The sequence below is a fragment of the Chlamydotis macqueenii genome, chromosome 20 (genome assembly GCF_036417535.1).
Source record: "Chlamydotis macqueenii isolate bChlMac1 chromosome 20, bChlMac1.mat, whole genome shotgun sequence".
Taxonomy (NCBI): domain Eukaryota; kingdom Metazoa; phylum Chordata; class Aves; order Otidiformes; family Otididae; genus Chlamydotis; species Chlamydotis macqueenii.
Genome location: NC_141575.1, coordinates 9,730,433 through 9,749,559, shown reverse-complemented (window position 1 = coordinate 9,749,559; position 19,127 = coordinate 9,730,433). Strand labels below are relative to the sequence as shown.

At 53.2% G+C, this 19,127-nt stretch overlaps 1 long non-coding RNA gene across 1 annotated transcript; it reads right to left on the bottom strand.

Moving 5' to 3' along the window:
- Positions 1–61: 61 nt before the first annotated feature.
- LOC147598259 (uncharacterized) lies at positions 62–3,224 on the bottom strand. Its single transcript, XR_015260748.1, has 3 exons — positions 3,001–3,224; positions 2,547–2,648; positions 62–846 (listed from the first exon to the last, which is right to left on the bottom strand). It is a non-coding gene; the product is annotated as an uncharacterized LOC147598259 (long non-coding RNA).
- Between the last annotated feature and the right edge of the window lie 15,903 nt (positions 3,225–19,127).

Here is a 19,127-nt window from a genome sequence, read left to right as displayed (position 1 = left end):
TCAAACACTGCAGTGACAGCAAACCCCTTCCAGGAGAAAAACCACCACGCTGCCAGCCAGCCTCTTCTCATCCGTCTTTATTTCTGGTTGGGCTTGGGCTGTCACAGGAAGGGGTCGGGCAGATTCCTCCCCACGCGTGTGGGGTTTGCGACTCTGCCGTCATTGCTCTCGGTGACGGCATGGGGTTTGTGTGAACGGGAATCCACCTGCGGCTCTCTGCTCCCTGGGTGCTGTGCCTGATGCCGGGGTGCTGGCTGCCCAGTGAGGACAGCTTCACCAGCTTACTGGGCGTGGGGAAGGGGCTTGTACAAAACATCATGGGATCTCCACAGCCCTAAGCTCTAGGACTCCTTACTCCAGCTCAGGAGCTGATTTTACCTTCATGGAAATTGTCTGAACGTACACCAACATCATTGGGAGCGCAATTTGGTTTCACAGCATAAAAATCCGATTTGCTGCTAGGATGCGATGGCTCATGCTCTTCCCCTGGCGCTCCGCAGCCCAAAAGTGCCAGGAGCATCTGTTACACATGGGTAATATTTTTTTTTTCTGCCAGCTGGAAAATTCTGGTAATGAGAGACCAATGGGGACATTTTCTATCATCGTGCTTCTGTGCTGAGAGCAGATACAGGAGGGATGTGCTGGTATTTTCCAATCCCTGGGCTGCAGGATGCTCAGCAAGTGGATTCCCTGGGGAAACCAGTGGGAAGAAAGCTCGTGGCCTTCAGGAGAGGGACCGCGAAGGCTTTTACCCTCAGGACTTGCAGGGCTGGGCTTGGACGGGGTTGCTGCTCTGGGGGAGTGCGGTTCTTGCTTGGGGGGCTGCTGATTCCTCTGCCTTTATGTCTGCAAATGCACAAGCGTTGGAGAAAAGAGGGGGATTCAGGATTAGCGCAGGGGAAAGACGATTGCTGAGGGGATGAGGCTGGGGCTGAGGCTGAATGAGCAAGGTGCTCCCAAAACCTTCTCCTGGGAGTCATACGCTATGTTAGGTGAGTGCGAGGGAGTCGGGCCAGGTTTACCACACAGAGGGGTCTCCAGCAGAGCCCACCTTGCCGCAAGGAGCGGGTAGAGCTCCGCAATTCCCGAGCTGTGACCTGCACACTGACAGTGCCTCCGGATCATCCACGCTGATGAGGGGCCGGTGTGCCCGACCAACTAGAATGGCATGGGGCCAGGCCCTCTGCTAGTGCCAACTGGGCAGCTCCCGCATTGCGATAAACCCTCAGCAATTAACTGCAGAGAAGGAGCTTCACTTCTTTGCTCAGAGGAGTTTAATTCCTCCTACTACTACCCTCATGGGCTTGCCCCGCTCTTCCCATTCCAGGCCCCTGCAAAGTCCTGGTCCCATTGCAGGCCAGATCAGAACGTTCTGTTTTTCCTTCATGTGCGTGTGATTAAGGCATTAGTGAAGGGAGACATCCTTTGTCCCCCGCCTTCTCCCCCTGTTAAGGATCCAGCTGGTTTTATAGGAGAAAAGTGATATTCGGGAGATTTTATAGGGCCCCCTCGGCACACGGTTCCATTCCTCCCCTCGCACGCAGCACGTGGGAGCAGCGGCGAGAGGATGGCTCAGCCCTACATCTTCCCTGCGAGCCTCCCGTGACAGCCCGGAGCTCCTGGCAGAGGTAGGAGACCCTGGGGCACGGCCCGACCGCTGCGGCAGCTGCCCGGGAACCTGCTCCTGCCCCGGTGCAGCTCTGGGCACGTTTGTACGAGAGCAATCAGGAGAGACTCGGCCAAACTGGCGAAACTGGTGTTGGTGGGGCAGATCTTTCCCATGCTGAGATTCGTCCATCGGCTGTTCAAAAATGATTCAGTTTTAACGACGTGCTTTACCGCCTGAGCCGCGCGGCTGGGCGATGCGGGTGCGGCTCCCCTTGCTGGCTCTGGGCAGAGGAGCCAGGAAGGTCCTTGCCGTAGCCAGCGTGCTGAATTGGGGCCAGCTGGGAGGAGCAGCTGCTCCTGGGTGCGTCACACGCGTGATCTGCAGAGTCACGGCGATTTGCGTGTTTTGAACGGGGCAGATCAGCAGCCAGGACAGAAATTTCTCGCTGCCAGCTGGAGTGCGTGGTGACGCTTTTTGGTATTTAGCCTGAAATATCAGAGATCACTCCAGGGAGATGCAGCTCTGGGTGCTTCAGCAGGTTACATCCCCTTGCCCCTCAGGTCACCCCAGGAGCGGATCTGACCTCCCTGCCGAAGGCGTCGTTTGCTCGTCCGCCCTGGCAGGGGCTGGGACGCAGCCGTGACATTGCAAGGCAAAACCCAGTGAGGGAGATAAAGCAGGAAAGAAAATAAACTTTTGTGACTTCTCCCTGTTACGGTCCTTTCTCAGGCAAAGTGCTGGGCTCTGAGGAAGACTATGGTTGCTGGAGCACAGGCAGGGAGGGATGGAGACCCAGCACATCTCCCCTGCGGGCAGGGCAGCAGCCGGAGATCCCCCCCACGCCCGTGAGCCCAGGCCAGCCCTGGCCCCTCTGTCCCCAGCGAGGTGGGGGCTGAGGCCCATGGATGTCCCTGTCCCCAGTGAGTTGCACACTTACTTTGGTGGCGGGCACGCGGGGCGGCCTGCGCCGGGCAGGGTGGTGGCTCCTGGTGCTCCGGGCTGCACAGGGTCCGCATCTTCCTGGCCACGTAGCGGCAGGCTGGGGGGAAAGGGGAGACCTCTCTGCAATGCGAAACACCACATACCCCCCAAACCCTCCCCAGAGAGCCCAGAACGGGACTGGTTCGTGAGCCAAGGGTCCTGGAGGAAGAGGATCTGCTGGGGGTTGCCCTGGACCTGTGGCAGGTTATGGCCAAAAATAGCAGAGGACACGGAGGGGACTGGGTTTAATGGGTACAAGGGAGTCGCTGCATCTGGCGTCCTGGCTGGCAGTCAAAGCACTCCAGCACCAGCCTCTCTCCCCCGGCAAGCCGAGGCCGTAAAACATGCAGAGTGTTTACCACGCAGAAATCCCTCTGAGCTTTCTCGCCTCAATCGCGAGGTTCTCTTACCGTTAATAATTACTCAGACCATTTTCTCCCGGGCTCGGCAGAGCTCTCCTTTCCAGCCAGCCTGCCTCTTCCTCCCTCTCCTCTCGCAGCCAGCTCTGCTGTGTTTTTGCCTCTCTACACCCGGCTTCCTCCTTCCGTCCCTCCCGCGTAGCGCTGGGTCATGCGCGGGGAGGCAGGCTCAGCTCGGGCAGGGCCGCGCCATGCCGGGCGTGGGATCTCCCGGAACGGAGAAAGCGCTCCGAGCGTCGGCACCAAGGTTTGAGCCAACCGTGCCGGAACGGCGGCTTGGCCTTGGCTGGGGGAGGACCCGGGTGTGGGACACGGGGACGTAAACCTTGTGCTGCCATCTCCAAGCCGAGCTGGAGGGGAGCAGGGCAGTGTGCGCTTGGCTCGCATGGAGCAGGGGTGAAGAAAAGGTTCCTCTCCTTCCCTGCTGCAGTCTGAATGCTGCAGGGATGTGGGTGTCCCCTCCCCAGCCAGACCTTCAAACCCTCTTACACCCCGTCCCGTGGTGCGCAGGGGAAGGTGAGGGTGGCATCCCCAGCACACTCGATGTAGCTGTAGCCTTGGTCCTTCCCCCAGAGCACCTCCAGAGCGCTGCTTGATTTTTGTCCTTCGGGGTCACTGCAGCCAATTACTAAAGAAACACATCCTTTTTTTTTTATTTTTGTGCATCCTTTGCAAAATGTTGCTGTTCCTCATGCTCGGTACATATTCCTCGAAGTCAGGTGAATTCTGAAAACTTCTGCTTTGCCCTTTGACTGGGGCAATGTGCTTCTATCTCCACACCAAGCACTCACTGGTTCAAGCAGGTTGGACTTTGGTTTTGATGGCCCTGCCTTGGCGTTGCATAAGGTTGGCCAGAGACGTGGCTGATGCGTCTCACAGCACTGCAAGGAGAAAGTGCAAGATGCGTGTGTGAGATGGAGAGGAGCCAACATCGCTGCACCCCACCCTCGGTCTTGTTCTGGTGTTTCATGTCAGGAGATTTTGAGTAAGCTCTGATGCACTGGGCTGAAAATTGTAAAATCCAGTATAAAAACCAGCTTGGTCCTGACATGCTGCTGTGTGGTGTTAACGACACGCAAAAGCTTCAATGGAGACGAGGAACAACCTCTGCTCTAAGCCGTAGAGGACTCCCCATCACACCATCAGATGTCGTTGGAGCCTGCAGGAGTCTGTGACGCAAGATCTGTAGGTATTCTAAAAAAAAAAAAAAAATTAAGAAAAAAAGAAAACAAACCCTGAGCATCCCCCTCCAGACGTCCCTCCACACAACCCCCCCCAGCCTCCAACCCTCTCTGGAGGACCCACTGTTCCATTTCACGGAAGAGCTCGCCGGTACAAGGGGAACGACTGCGCCACGGCCCTGTGCTTTAGCAAATAACGACGGCAGCTGGAGAAGGAAACTGCTCTTCTGAGGCTTGGCTTTCCGAGGTTTGGTGTTCCCCTGACTCCAAACCCAAGGTGTTCCAGACGGGTGCTGTCCCACACCCTGCGGAGCTGAGGCCTGCGGACCCATCCCTCTAGATGGTGCTAAGCTAAAGAGAAAAGGGCGGTGAGCGGCGCTGGGAGAGCTGGTGCACTGCCTCTGCACATCTGGCACTGTCTGAGGTCTCCTGGGCCAGGAGGACATCTACACTTGCAGCGAGCGCCCACGCAATTGTATGAGCACTCTCCAACGGCGCTCATCGTGTCTATTTGCAGCGAATGCTCCTCAGGCTCTTCTTTGCTTCGTGTTTCCCTTGCTGCTGTGTGAGGCTCCCCAAATGCATCGCGATTTTACTCCGTGCATCTGCTCACAGCCACGCACTAAATCAGACAAGCTGATTTTTCATGGCCAAAATCCATCTTGGCTATTTTCCCCACCAGTTTCACTGAGCAGCACAAGCAAGACTACGTCAACCGAGTCCTCATCTATCTCATACATCATTAGCCAGAATCTTAACCAAATTAACGCGTAGATAATGTCTGATTTATTGATGTGGACAACGGAGAGAGAACTCAGCCTGGCCGCCAGAGAACAGCGAGCAAGGATCATTGAGGATTAGCTGTGAAGTGTTTTAGGTCAGCAGCCGAACAGATTTTACTCTGGAGTCACAGATGGGCAGCAAATAAGCTATTGGGAGAGAGCTACTGTTGGAAGAGATTTTTTGAAAGAATAGCCACATTCGGGTCTGTTTTGTTTCCCACTGAGTATAAATAGGGGGAGAACAACTCTGTGAACCTCAGGAGCCCTGGATGGATGTAACGGTGGTGGGAGAGAAGCACCGAGCTCCTCTCCCTGTGCCTTGCTCTGCAGATGGAGAAGATGCTCGTGGGCACCGACGGCACCAGGGGACAACTTGCTGTTTTCGGAAGGGCTGCAGGAGACAGCTCTCTGACACACCAGGCTTAGCTCGACCTGAGCCGAGGAGCATTCGGCTCCCACCCATGTGCGTGACCTAGAGAAGGGAGTTTTGGTGTGGGTCCTGTTCCTGTGCCATGAGCTCTGGGTCCTGCCCTGACGTTACCGCTTCCCTGCCACGGAGAGAGCCCGCTACGGGTTTTAATTACTCCCCGTCTAGATTTGTTGGCCTGAGCTTTGAATGTGGTTTCTACTGACACAGACTGCTTCTGCCAAGTTTTCCTTCCAAGAATGGCTCAGCTCCATTCGCGATGAGCCCGTAAACTGGATTAAGAGCACAGGGACAGATTTTACAGTATTTGCAACCCGTAATCTGGGCTGGGCTTTTGGAACAGCTCAGACCCCTTGTAAACAGCAAATTATGGTCATAACTGCTTGGCACTTTGAAGTCTGTATCAGGCCACTTGAGACCATGTTTTCTATAAAGCGCAGCACCAAGCGCTCCAGGATTTTGGGAAAGGCAGGGCGGTTATCCGAGTGCTGACGTGACACCTAAGCCTTTTTTGAAGATGAGACTCCTCAACCTCTTGCTTCTCCTTCTCAAGAAGTGCAAGCACCTCTAAAAAATTAGATGTCAAATTAACCCATGGGCTGCAGGCAACCTATCATCCATTGAACCCTCTGACACTGACAACAGAACCCATCCATGACAACAGAACATTAACTTGTGAAGCTAATGAGGGCCCTCATCTCCAGCCGTCTGACTCTGTTTCAGAGCGTCTCCGCTGTAGCCACCTCCGTGACCTGGGCGTTCTGCAGATAGACTTGCAGATACCTTCAGTCTGAGTGAAACCAGGGCTGTTCCAAGGAGCGACGTGGCCACAGGTAAATGCCCACTATTTTCCCAGTTTTGTTGGTGGTTTTTACCTTCAGCATTGCTACGCCTGCCCTTCTCCCAGTGCTTCAGCTTAGCTCCACAATCGCACCTTTCTTTGAGCATCTGCTTGCTTAGGAGGAAAGAAACTGGGTGAGATGGGTTTAGGGATCCGGTCCAGTTCAGAAGAAAGGAAGGGTGACATTGAGCACCCAGGGGGCTAGGTCACCGCAAACCAGCTGAGCATCGCGGCCACCACGGAGCAGCTCAGTGGGCTGCGGGGAGGCAAAACGTGCTTCTGTAAACATGGTGCTGCTGCTGTTTACGTAAGTGCTGAGAAACAACCGCGCGCAGACTGCTGCGCTGTGTCGGAAAACCTGACTGCCGTCAGGAGGAGGGAAGGCTTACGCAAAATGTCAGCGAGTCCAAACAAGGTTTTCATCCAGAGGTCCGGCATGCAGGGACGGAGGGGCCGTGGTACGCGGGGGCCAGCGAGACTCTTGCGATGGCAATTATTTGTGACTATGGGTAGTAAGACAGGGAAGAAGCTTTTTTGGACCCAAAGTTGGCATCATGTTTTTATGGATGCTTTGTTCTTGGCATTGGTGGTGGGGAATTCCTGTGGAGGCAAACATTCCGTAGGTGGGACTGGCTCTTGCCACCTTGGTGACCTCTTTGCTGTGGCATGGCGCTCCTTTCCGCTGGTGGGCCCGTGCTCTCCAGCCTGGATGTAGTCATTGCAAAAAGCGTATTTTGGAATAATTGGTCTGGGCATTTGCAAGTCTGAGGAGAGATGAAGGTGACTGCAAGCCTTTCATGGAGAAACACCCCCAAAATTGTTTACCTGTGCCTTTCCAAGCCCTTGGCAAGGCGACCTTGCTGGGCAGGAAGAGAGACACCAGTGCCACCCGGGAACGGATGACCATGACGTGGAAAGCGCCCAGCCATCGTGGGGAGGGTTTCAGTAGGACGGGGGTTTGTGAGAGCCCCTGGGAGAGATGGTGGATTGGTTTGGCCCCCGTGGAGCAAGGGCAGGCAGGCAGCGGCAATGCCGTGAGGCTTGGCTGGTCCCCAGGCGCTCTGGGCACATACTGGCAGCAGAGCCAACGGAGGAGATCCCTCGGAGCGTGTTTCATCTCCTGCTGCTTGCTAATCATTTTAACGGCACGGGAGCCATCACCTGGCCTGGCCTTGCTGCGGTTATCATTCCTGGCTGTGCATTCCTAGCGATTACTGGCAACCCCTGAATGAACTGTATTTTGAGATAATTTGCCCAGAAAGCACAGGATGAAGATCACTGTCCCCTGCATCTTCTCTGGATGCACATAGATGAGTGAACATGAACTTCAGAGCTACAAGGGCTCATGTGCACTTTCTCCAGCAGCCTGCTGTCATGCAAAGCAGCCTTAAAAACCCATACAAAAAAGATATACACCTGTAAATCGGAGCTCAAAGCCCTGCTGAAACCAGGTGTATCTGCTTCCTTCTCACCCACACAGATACCTGCCAGAAAGACTGCTGTGTGACCCAGTTTGCTCTTGAGAAGTGCTTTTTGGTTGTCTCTGGCCATCATGGTGCCCTCCGAGGGCTCGCATGGGGATTGCTCCGCCTTTTGACGCTGCATCTTCCTGACCATCCACGCTCTGTGGTACTCTGCCTTCCTGGGTGACTGGCCCTCCCCTTGCTGTGGCCCCCAGGTCTCCACTGGATGGAGATTCAAGGAGATCTGGAATTCAAGGAGATTTTGGGATGGCTATTAGTGCTTCAGGGTCTTTCAACCCTTAAATACCAGAGTATTCAATGCTACCAAATATCTGATGCATTTTTTAAAATGTATAGTCTTTATTTTGCACTGTTTTCCTGGCTCATTGCTGGGCAGCTGGTGAGAACTAAGCTGGTTTTTTTTTTCTCCGCAGATTGAAACAATAACGATATCTAATTCTGTAGCTTTCCCTGTGGCTCTTGGCGTTTCCTTTTCTTCTCCTTTTGGCTTTGATGAATGCAGAAAACCTTTTTTTTTGGTGTCTCTCTTAACCCTTTCTGTCTACATCTCCGTTTGCATGTCAGCATTTGAGTTCATCACTAAACACCTGTACCGCTCTCAGACGGTATTTACCCATACATCCTCATTTCTGGGCGTATTGCTCTCTCTGATTTTCTAAAAGACTTCTTGTTGCAGCTGTGCTGCTTCTTCATAACACTTTGTATTTTTCTCCACGAGGAGGGTTTGCTATTGTGCCTTTATTTTTCTTTTACGAGCTGCCCACTCTTCTGCTTCTCTTTAATTACTTTCCATTTTCAGATTTTCAGTCAGTTCACATTATGAACTAAAACTAAAACTGACTGTTCACATGATCTGCGACGGTTCAGAAGCGCAAATTCGCCTGCTCTCTCTAAAAGCTGTGGTTGTGTTTTTCACTCAGCGTGGGCATTGGTGCAACCACATCAGTACGCGCCAGTCCACAGGCTGGGTTCAGCGGGTCGTGGGAGGGTGAGGGAGCCGTGCGTCCCTCCGCCAGCCGGGCCGGCGGCTGGAGCACGCCGTGGCGGAGCATGGTGCGGACGCTCTTCCTCCTTCCCTGCCGGCATCCGGGTGCAGCCATCTCCAAGAACGCGAGCTGCTGACTTCAAGAGACGAACTGTTTTGACTGAAGCCAAAAGTAGTAACGGGATCCTTAAATATTCCAGCCAAAAGTATTTCCCCACAATCCTGGGATATGACCGCTGTGTTGGTAACGGGTCTCATGTGATGCAGTTTGTTGTTGGGAAGGAATCGCGTCTGCGGTTAAATCACGCTACAGCGCTGTCGGGCAGCCAAATGAGCAAAGGACGTTTGGCTCACCACTGAGCATTCTGGCTTTTGGTTTTTTGGTGACCTCAGATTCACTTCCAGTGATAAACCCTGGCAGAGCTTCCTGTAATAAAAGAGGGACCACAGCAGCAGCATGGCAAGGGCATTATCTTGCCTGTGACACTGCGTGTTGTTATGTGGTTGGACCACAGAGTTTTATTTTTTTTCTTTTTTTCAGGCTGAAACAATGAGAAAGCTGCATCAGGAGCCATCAGTGATAGCAGTAATGAACGGCTGTGCTCTCCCGTGGAGCGTTCAAAGCTCCTGGGTTATTTTTATGCCTGGGGCCATGCGGTTTGGTGGTTAGGGCGCAGGACAAGCGCGACGGGAGACGGGAATCCCCTGGGCTGCAAATAGGAAATGCCGGGGCATTACTGCCTCTGGGTCAGGCTGTGGTGTTTAAAGAGCCAGTTATTGTTTAGGTGACATGGTATTTAATTCCTCCTTCTCACCTGTGAGAAACCATTGCTTTGGGTATTAGTCAGGGCTGAGACGTGGTTACTCAGGGACTGGGGAAATTTTAACTGGTGCGGGGTGGACTGTGCCTTGCTGAGCCCTGCTTCACCCTTACCAGGAGCCGTGGGGAAATGGGCGCTGAAGGACTTGTTAGGTGCAGGATGGACGGCTCAGGTGCTGCTTTTAGCTTAGAAAAAAAGGCCACTCTCTTCCTATTAATACGAATTGTTTGGTCGATGTTGCCTAGCATACTTGGTGTGCTGGGCGTAATGAAGGGACCGATGCATCAGCTTCAGGGTGCGCTTTACTTAAAACTCTTTCTCGTGGTGGGAGAACACAAGAAAGCCTCAAATTCCTTTCTTAGAGAAGAAAATATTCCACCAAAATTCATACTCATAGGGAATTTTCCAGTAGGTGAAGTTTAGATGAAGAATTCATAGAATTGTAGATTGGTTGGGGTTGGTTTAAAGCCCATCCAATCCAACCCCCCCACCAGGAGCAGGGACATCTCCAACCAGATCAGGTTGCTCAGAGCCCCGGCCAACCCGGCCTGGAATGTTTCCAGGGATGGGGCATCCACCGCCTCTCTGGGCAACCTGTTCCAGTGCTCCACCACCCTCAGCATAAAAATGTTTTCCTAATATCTAATCTAAATCTGCCTCCCTGTTTTGAAATTGAGGGAGAAGTCGTAGCACTGAGGTCTTCAGTGGTTTCTGATCAGATTTTGTTCCATACCTTGGAAGAGGATGGTGCAAAAACTTGGTCCTCAGCCAGGGTTCTAACTGTACCCCTGCTCATGACAGTAATAAATGTGATTGGCTTCAAGGGAACTACACCAGCTTGAACCCACTGAAGGTGTGGTCTGTCAGCTTCAGCAGCAAATCAAATAAGAGCAGTTGTTACAAACTGAGGTGAGGGTGAGGTTTTTAGAGCAGGCCAGGGATTTAGCTGTTAACATTAATGGAACATTTATAGAAAAATTTCTCTGGGCTGCTTTACAAATCAGCCTGGGGTGGCTGTAGGCCAGGCTGTCGACTGCACGGCGCTGATGTGACTTTTACTCATAGCAGTTTTAAGTCTCCAGTGTCAGCTCCCTTGACTTTAATGCGGTTAGCCTGGATTTACAGCGCCGTGAGTGGGGCTGAAATCAAGTTTTCTGTGCCTATTAGAGGGTGAAATTGATGTCCTTGCAAAGAGCCAGGCCAACCAAAGCTTCTGCAATACTGAAACCTCAGAGCAGATGGAGAGTGGGGTTTTCAGAGCCACCTAACAGACCTACAGCTGGACTCACGGTGTGGACTGTGAGGCTTTGAAAATCCCAGACGCAACCCCTCTAACGCACGCTGCTGTCAAGTGTCTCATTAGCCTCAGCACGGGGAGGTCAAGTTGATTAAACCACTCTCTAAATTAGGGTGGCTAAATCAGCTTCCCATTTTGCACAGGGACGTGGCAGTGGGAGGCGGGTCCATAAGCAACGCCGTGGGGCAGACGCTGCTCCCACCCGGATGAGCGTTTAGCGTGTGGCACCTTGGAGGGGACTTGGGGCACGGGAACATCCTCAGCCCCATCGTCCCCATCACTGGAGATCCCGTGGTGCCCGGAACCAAAAGGCTGGCTGCAGGAAAGCTGCTTCTTGTCAGATGTTCTCCCCGACCCAAACCGGAAAGTGCTGAAAATTCCCTAAAAAATTCACAACTCGGAGGCTTTGCAGAGATGTCAGGCAGACCCTGGTTAAGCAGCAATGGTGCTGAGCGTGGCTGCGGAGATGAGACATGAATCTCGCCTGCTCCGTGCTGAGCGCAGTCACCCGCTGCTTTGCAAATGCTAAGAGCGCAGCGCTGCGCAGGGAGGAGACGATGGGTCTTGCAAAAGGGGTGGCGAAAATTGTGATGCTTGTCTCAGCTCAAGCTCTGTGGTGCGAGATCGACCGCAATGAAACAGGACCTCTTGTTGCTACATGAGAAAAGCTGGGCTGAGCAAGAGTCACGCTCTGCTTATCCGCGCCAGGGCAGGAAATCAGGATTACGCGCGACCCAAGGGACACATCCGTCATGCGTGGTCGCAGGCACGGGGAACGCAGCGCTGCTGCTCCAGACCAGCTGCTGAGTCAAAGCTGCTGGTGCGCGGGCTGGCTGGAGTCTGCTCTTGCTCTCCCTGTTGCGCGGCAGGAGAAGTTCCTCTGCAGGTGACAGCAGTGGCTGGTGCCTGTCCCATCTCCGCAGCAGTTTCTGTGCTGGGGTGACGGAGCCAGGACTGATCCTGAAATCTGCCCGCCGTGTCCCTGAGTGAAGTGTTCCTAGGAGAAACGGATTGATAGCCACTGAGGGGTGGTGAGAAGACATCAAGCAGAGATTCCCATGCTGCACAGCAGATGCGGTATCCGTAGATCCAATGCAGCAGGCAGTCTATTAGACACAGTGGAAATCACAAGAGTTAATTGTGACAAGAGGAGTGAACGGGCTGAGGTCTGTGTCTGAGATGTGCCTGTGCTGCCCTGTTTGAGGCTGGGCTGTGCTTGGTCTGTCCTAGGTCTGTGCTTTATCATCAGGACATAACTCCTCTTGCTGCCTCCATGCTTAGCCTCCCAAACCAGGATTTCCATGCAGCCTCTCCTCTCTGCCACCTGATTTCTAGATCAAAGATAATTTCTCCAGAACTAGCTTCCCCAGACAGAAGTTGGGGGATTCAGGGATAAAGGATCTCCAGGAGTCACCCCTATAAGGGGCAGATGATGTCTCCTGGGGCAAAGGAATGCCAAAAAGCCTCTGCCACCCGGCATGGCTGGCAATGCACAGGTGGGTGCAGGACCCGAGCTCTGCAGTTGACCCCAGGCCAACCCCGCGCCGCTGTTTCGCTGTGCAGCACCCCCATGGAGCCCAGCTTCCTTTTCCATCCTCGCTCTTCTCCTTCACCGAGAGACAAGCCAGATGTGGAGGATGCGACAAATCACACTGGGGGGTTTCTGAAGGGGCACGACGGTCAGGTACCCGGGTAGGGCAGGAGACACCAGCTCCGCTCTGCACTTGCTGCTCTTTTACACAAGGAGCTTCTGATTTCTCTCACATCTGATTAGCCAAGGCATTTTTCTGGGCTGGGGTGGCGCTTTGTTTTCCTAGGGTAAAGCAGTCCCTGCGAATGAGCCTGGAGGAAGCTGATGGGATAAAGAAAAGCCCACAGCACGTTGCCGTTCTCGCCTGGGGCAGTTGTGCAAGGAGCAGGGCATGTGGCCACGCACTGCCCTACGGCATGGACCCTGCTGTGGGTCTTCATCTGTACTTGTGCGGGATGAAGACCAGGGTGTTGGAGGCCCTGGGGTGCTGCTGCTGCTCCCTGCGCATCCCTGCTACGCCCTCCCCAGGTCCAGAGTGCAACGGCTGTGACAGGACTCGGATGGGAGAGGGAAAGGGTTAAACCTGGGAGTTAGACGGCTGGTGTGGCTTGGGCTGTCACAGGTTTTGTCAAAAGAGAGGTCTCATAAAATTATTAATTGCTTTTTTTTCTTTTAATATACTGGTAAAGACGCATTGATTCCAGGAAAATGCTATTTCCTCCTTGGTATAAATCTTAATAAATAATTCCCTGCAAAGGCAATTAATCATCTTGTTCCAGACTTTGGATTATTAAACAGATGCCCATTAAGAATTATGGTCTCATCCGCTGTCACCGTTACAATAGCTGTCCATAGGAACAGCCCCAGCTAGCTCATATTTTCCCACGTCCACCTTACGCTGTTACAGTTCTTACTCTTCTTTTGTAAGAACTCAACAAGAAAAGATTGAGCAACGGGATATGAAAATGACAAAGTGCTGAGGAGACGAAATGTAATGCCGATGGATTTTGCCAACGTTGGACTTTCCTGGGGGATGCTTTAGGATTCATTTCCTATGACGGGCTGCTGGAGGGAGGGGTTTTATAAATTCATTCATATTTCTCTTGGTAGAAAGCTCTGTACATAACCCATTCCAGCCGCTCTGCTGTGTCACGTCCACTGGCCCTGGAGACAGCATTGCGTTAACTGCGAGATAGTATGAAAATCTTCATTACAAATTGCTGTGGCAGGAGGCTGCCGCAACCGGCTCGGGAGGCAGGGGAAACACATCCGCGTGGTTTCCCTCTGTAGGTCTGAAGCTGCTGATGTCAGGGAGTGCGGAGTCCTGTGGCTACGAGGGTTTGGGCAATTTGGGCTGCGTCCAGGCTTTGTCACAGCCTCGCTCCGTGACCGGGAGCCAGTCGCTCTGGAAACCCGCCCCGAGTTGTGGGATTGTACAGGAGCTGGGGGTTTTGGATTTTGCCTGTCGGAACTGCAGGGCCACGGCGACAATTTCTTCTTCTCCGTTTGCTGTTTCTGCCCACTGCCGCCCCCCAGCAAAGCATTTCAGGCAGTGACCCCCTTTTTTAACCACTTCTCTGTGCAGCTCCCTAAAGCTGCTCATGGCTGGGCTGGGAGATGCCAGTTTAAAGAAGGAACTGGGAGAGGCTGGTCGTTGGGAAGGACGAATAATTTGTTCTAGAAGGAGTAAAACCAAACCAGCCATGGATGCTCTGTGCCTTCTGCAGGGAGCAGAGCTGCCTTCATCCCCAGACCCCAATCCTGGCGCAGAGGGAGGAGGTGACCCGGGAGTGCTCGCGCACTGTGGATACAAACCCAGCCCACAGCATCGCTGCGGGGCAGGGCGGGGGCTCTGGGGAAGCGCCGGCAGGGTCTGGTATTGACGTGCTTGGTGGCTGCCGGTCCAACGTGCCCAGAGCACGCGTGACGTGGGGGTTTCCCATGATGCGCGCCAGGAAGCAGCTTTTTTGGAGGATGCCGCTGCGTGGATGTACCCCCCTTGGAGACTTCTCCCTGGTTGCTAGCTGGCAGCATCCTTGTTCACTCTAATGTTGGAAAAGGGAAACAAATCCTCTGAGCAGCCGCACTCCTGAAATAGCCAGGCCTTTTGGGAAGCTGATGAAATTCGGTGATTCTTTTGTAGCCATTGGCCCCACGCTCATATGATATCTTCTTCCCTATGCTTGGCAGTAGTGTTTGGATTTTATTTTCTCCCACCATCCTTTTCTCGGTGTATCCCAGGCCTGGGGGAAGCAGGGAGTTTTAGCACCAAGAGGTGTCCAGTCCCTCTCACTGGGATACTGGGAAACCAAAGAAGCTTCCAGCAGAGATGCAGCAGACTTTGGCGTACGCATGGGCCTTTTCTTCTCTCAGTGAGTGCCAAGCTACCTGGGGGATGAGTTTCCAATCCTCTTTTGGGTCTGGGTAAGACATTTTTTTCTTATAAACAGGTGACCTCATCATAGCTGGTTGGCTTACGGTGAGTAGAGCCAAGCGGTGGAGTTGGTGGTCATGTTAGCCGTTACGTCCGAGTCCTTCCTCCTAACCGGCCACTCATCCGGGTGCCAAAAGCGAGGGCTGCAGGCAGATAGCTGGAAACAGGCATCTCCAACTGGTTTATTTTCGCAGCCTGCTACACTCATTTCTATTTATATCCTGGATCCAGTACTGAGCTTGTGGGCTAGCATGAAAATTCAGCTGCGTTAAATAAAGCAGAGACTTAAAAATAGCCCGGGCTTCCGGATCTGAGCTCACCGCTCCGGAATAGCTTCCTCAAGAACTTTACATTTTCAGATAAGCACCTCACTGCTCAAACAGCAGCTTCCACTTGGCTAATCAAAACAGCAATCTGGGAAATGAGGTTTATTTATTAAGTTGAAAAGCAAACAAGCTGCGTTTCCTACAGCTCTTGGGCTTTAATGGAAATCCCAGCTTAATGATGCAGCCGGGGGAAAGGGCTGACGGCAAAACGAGCGCTGTGGGAGCGGAGGGCTGCTCCAGATCCGCTCGTGTAAGCAGGGCAGGGATGAGGCGTCCGTCTTTCAGCGCGCCGAGGGCAAGGCCGTGCTTTTAAACATTTGTTTGTCCTCAGGCTTTGGCCCTGAGGGATGAATGGAAAAGAAATGTGCCTCCAGGGATCGGTGACGCTTCCCTGGGCGTATGGCTCAGGGATGCTCTCGGTGAGTCACACAGATGCTGTTACAACAGTAAAAGTTGCCGCACGGAGCCACTCTCCAAGCAAAGCAAGCCACCGGTGCAGTGGCGGGGGACGCACGCGGAACTTCCAGCGCACACCAGGTTTATCTGGATTTCAGGTCCTTATCTGCTGGTAATGGATGATAAATGCCGCCCTGTGTATTTAGCCCATGAGGTACCTATCATTAGCCTTATCGTTAGTGCCCTGAGCATTGCTGACGCGTTCGTGTCCGGGTGCACAATACAGGTCAGGACTACTGTAAGGCAGCGCTGATAAGGCTGCACAGCCAGGAAAGGAGGAAGAAGGAAAAAACCCCCTTCTGTGCATGGTCTATATTGCGTGTCCTGCGCATGCAAAAAATCAGGCTGTTTGGGAACGGATGGGAGGGAGGGGTACGCAGGGAGAAGACGAGTTCTGAGGATGCAGTGGGAGAACGCTGTGTTGGCTCTGCGCAGAGGTGTCACAGGGGTGAGGAGTGAGACCAGCCCTTCCCAAGAACCCCTCTGACACCTTCAAATCCCAAAGAAGGATGCGCAGTTTCATCTTTTTGTTCTGTACAGCTGCTGGGAGGCACTCCAAGCGCAGAACGGCTTCTCGCCTGGAGGCACTGCCACGTCCCCAGTTCTCCCGGGAGAACCTGGTGCCCCCGGCCGGGGTCCCGGTCTGGTTGCTCAGGGCACCGCAGGTACCACGTCCCCTGTGAGCTGGTTTGGTGATGTGAGCTGACATGAGTTAAAACTCAGCCTGCCGTCCCCTCGGTGCCGTTTGCACACGAGTCAATCAACGTCAATGAACCGCCCTACGCTATTAACAGGGTCTTTCTTTTGAGCTTCTAAGGTAATCAAGATTTCCAAGGCCACTACCAGGGAAGGGGAAGGCAGGACCTCCCCGGGGCACAGGGCAGAGCGAGGGGTCGAGTCGGGTCCTCCGCAACCCCATTCACCCGCCGGTGGTGGCAAGAGGCCCCGTGATTTGGGAGGGAGCAAGGGCACCCGTGCTCCCCATCGTAGGCACGTAGGCCGCAGACTGGGTTGGATCAGTCTGCGGAGCCCTGTCAGCGAGCAGAGGTCCCTGACCCAGGAGGATTCATCGCATGTGAATCAGCAAAGCGAGGAAAACGTGACGTCTCCTTCTCACAGCTGTGTGCAAAGCGAGACGTACCAAGAGTGAGCGGCCTGTTCACGCCCACAGAGGAAATCAGTGATGAAAGCAGGATTTCTGCTCTGGTCCTCAGCGAGATGCAGTATTTTAGGCCAATTGTGCTTTTCAGACGGTGGGTTTCCTGGGAGCACACAAGCGGTGCCTGGGTGCTAATGAGGATCCCACGTGATAAGGCAGTATTTGGGGGTGGGCAAAAGACCGAACTGAAAAGGAAAGGAAGGGCAGCTGTAAAGTTTCTCAAAACCTGTAGCAGATACAGAACAATAAAGGCAAATGGATGAAAAAAATGTTCCATTTTCTTAGGTGGAATTGTCAGGGAATTATCTCTGATTTATACCAGGTAAAGGTTAAAAATCAGGTTTAAGAACTCTACCCAAGTTAATACCAGACAAGTCGTGCTCACGCCAGTATCTAATTATAATAAAAAGGAAAGTTATTTATGAGCATGATTAGCATAATTGATCTGCCGATGAATAGAGTTGCACACACGTGATTTACGCCTCGCAGCTGAGATCACTACTTGTGTATCAGCCTGTCAGGTACCTCGTGTGCAAGCGTTCAGATGTTTCTGGCTCGGGGTAAAGCAGGTGGCTGATCAGAGAGCCTGAGCCAGCATGGACAGCCAAACCAAAAAGTGCATCCGCTTCCTTGGAGTGTTTTCAAACCTCAGCAAAACTAGGAAAATCTTGTGGCTGATGAGGTAAACTGACTAGATTGTCCTGGCCAGCCCTTGCTACTTGCAAAACTGTTTTGCTGTGAGAGCGGGAGGAGAGCGCGAGGTTTCTGTGGCTGCTGCTGGGTTTGAACGGACAGGTTTTGTGTGGGTCCCTCCCCACAGCCTTGGCGGTGAGGGACGTTTGAGGACAGCCAAGGCTGAAGGCAGAATTAAACTGTCTGGTGAGAGCTGATGGGGTTTTTGTGTGATATTAGTGCCAGCGCGGTCACAACATGGACTAGGGATGGAGCTGAAGTACCTGCTAGGAAAGAGGGATTTCCTCCACGTGGGGGGCTGAGCTCACCTCCCTGCCCAGCTGTGGGGCAGGGGAGCGGGGAGGGCTGGTGGAGAGAGGTCTGCAGAGCTCTTCAGGGGACGCCTTCCCCCAGAGACACTGTTTTGGGAGACAGGACGCCTCTCTTTGGCTCATCGCTGAGTTCAGACAATTCCTTTAAGAGCTTGAAAACTGAGTGAGAGGAAAATTGGGAACTGAAGGACTCTCACTGCAGTGCTGGCTCACAGAGAGCATAAATTAATTAAGCGTTTGCACATAATTTTGCCAAGCGTTTACCATGGGGCATCTGCGGGAACACAACTACACAACTTTTTGGATATATCTTTGAAAATGCTTTTCAACCTTTTTGAAACCCTTCCAGCAGCAGGCTCGGTCACGGCAGCGCAGTGACAGGAGGGGAAACAAGAAGCCAAAGGAAAAGTTCAGGCCTGCCATTTTTGAAGGGATAAGAATTGTTTAATGAAGCCATCACGGCTGGTTGATTGGAAACTCTTGCTCACCTTCCTGGAACAAAGGTGCCTGCTGGAAGCATCCTGGGCTGAACGGCGGCCACGCGGAAGGGAGGTGTCAGGAGAAGGGGAAGGGCTGTCGGGATGGGCTGGGTGGCACTGAGGGTGTCGCAGCACGGGATGGTGCTGGAGGCTCCCATGGTGAGGGTGCTCGGGGGCAGGAGGCCGCGTCTTTGTCCCACGGCTCCCAGTGGCACGAGAGCAACATCTGTGTCAAAATCCAGATGTGCTCAACAGCTGGGAGCTCACCTTAGTCTGCGGCGGTGAAGTGTCCCCGCAGTGTCCTGGGGGGTCCCAGGTCAAATCCGTGAAGCAGTTTCGGGTCAATCCCAAGGATGGGCTGGGTGGGATGCCTGGTAAAAGGACCATTTCTGCTCTTGGACCCCGCTCCCCTGCCACTAAACCCTGGTCTCCCGTTCCCATGGCAGAGAGATTCACACTTTACAGAGGTGTGGAAAAGACAAATTTATTAGCAATCATTGCAAGACCTGTGGGTATTTCTCTGATCAGGTGAATTTCTGGGAAAGGGTGAATTGTAAGAGTTGCTGAGGATAGCTGGGAAAATCTCGCATCCTTACAGAAATCCCCTGTGTGAGCAAACACAGACTGGGATGTGCAAAACTGTCCTGCAGAGACATGGGCTTAATCCTCTCTGCACCCGAGTGACTAACGTGCCCTTTGAGCAGAGAGCAGTGCGATGGTGATGAAAATACGCCGGGGCCTGACCCAGAGGTGCTGCCAGTGTCAGGCTGCAGAGAGAACAAGACAGCAAAGAAACCAGCACCAGTGACAAAGTGAGTAATTTGCCCAGGAGGATGCTGCCTGAGTCAGCGGAGTCAGTCATTTCAGGATTCAGAGTGCTGAAATATAATTTCCTTTCTTGTGCGGTTATC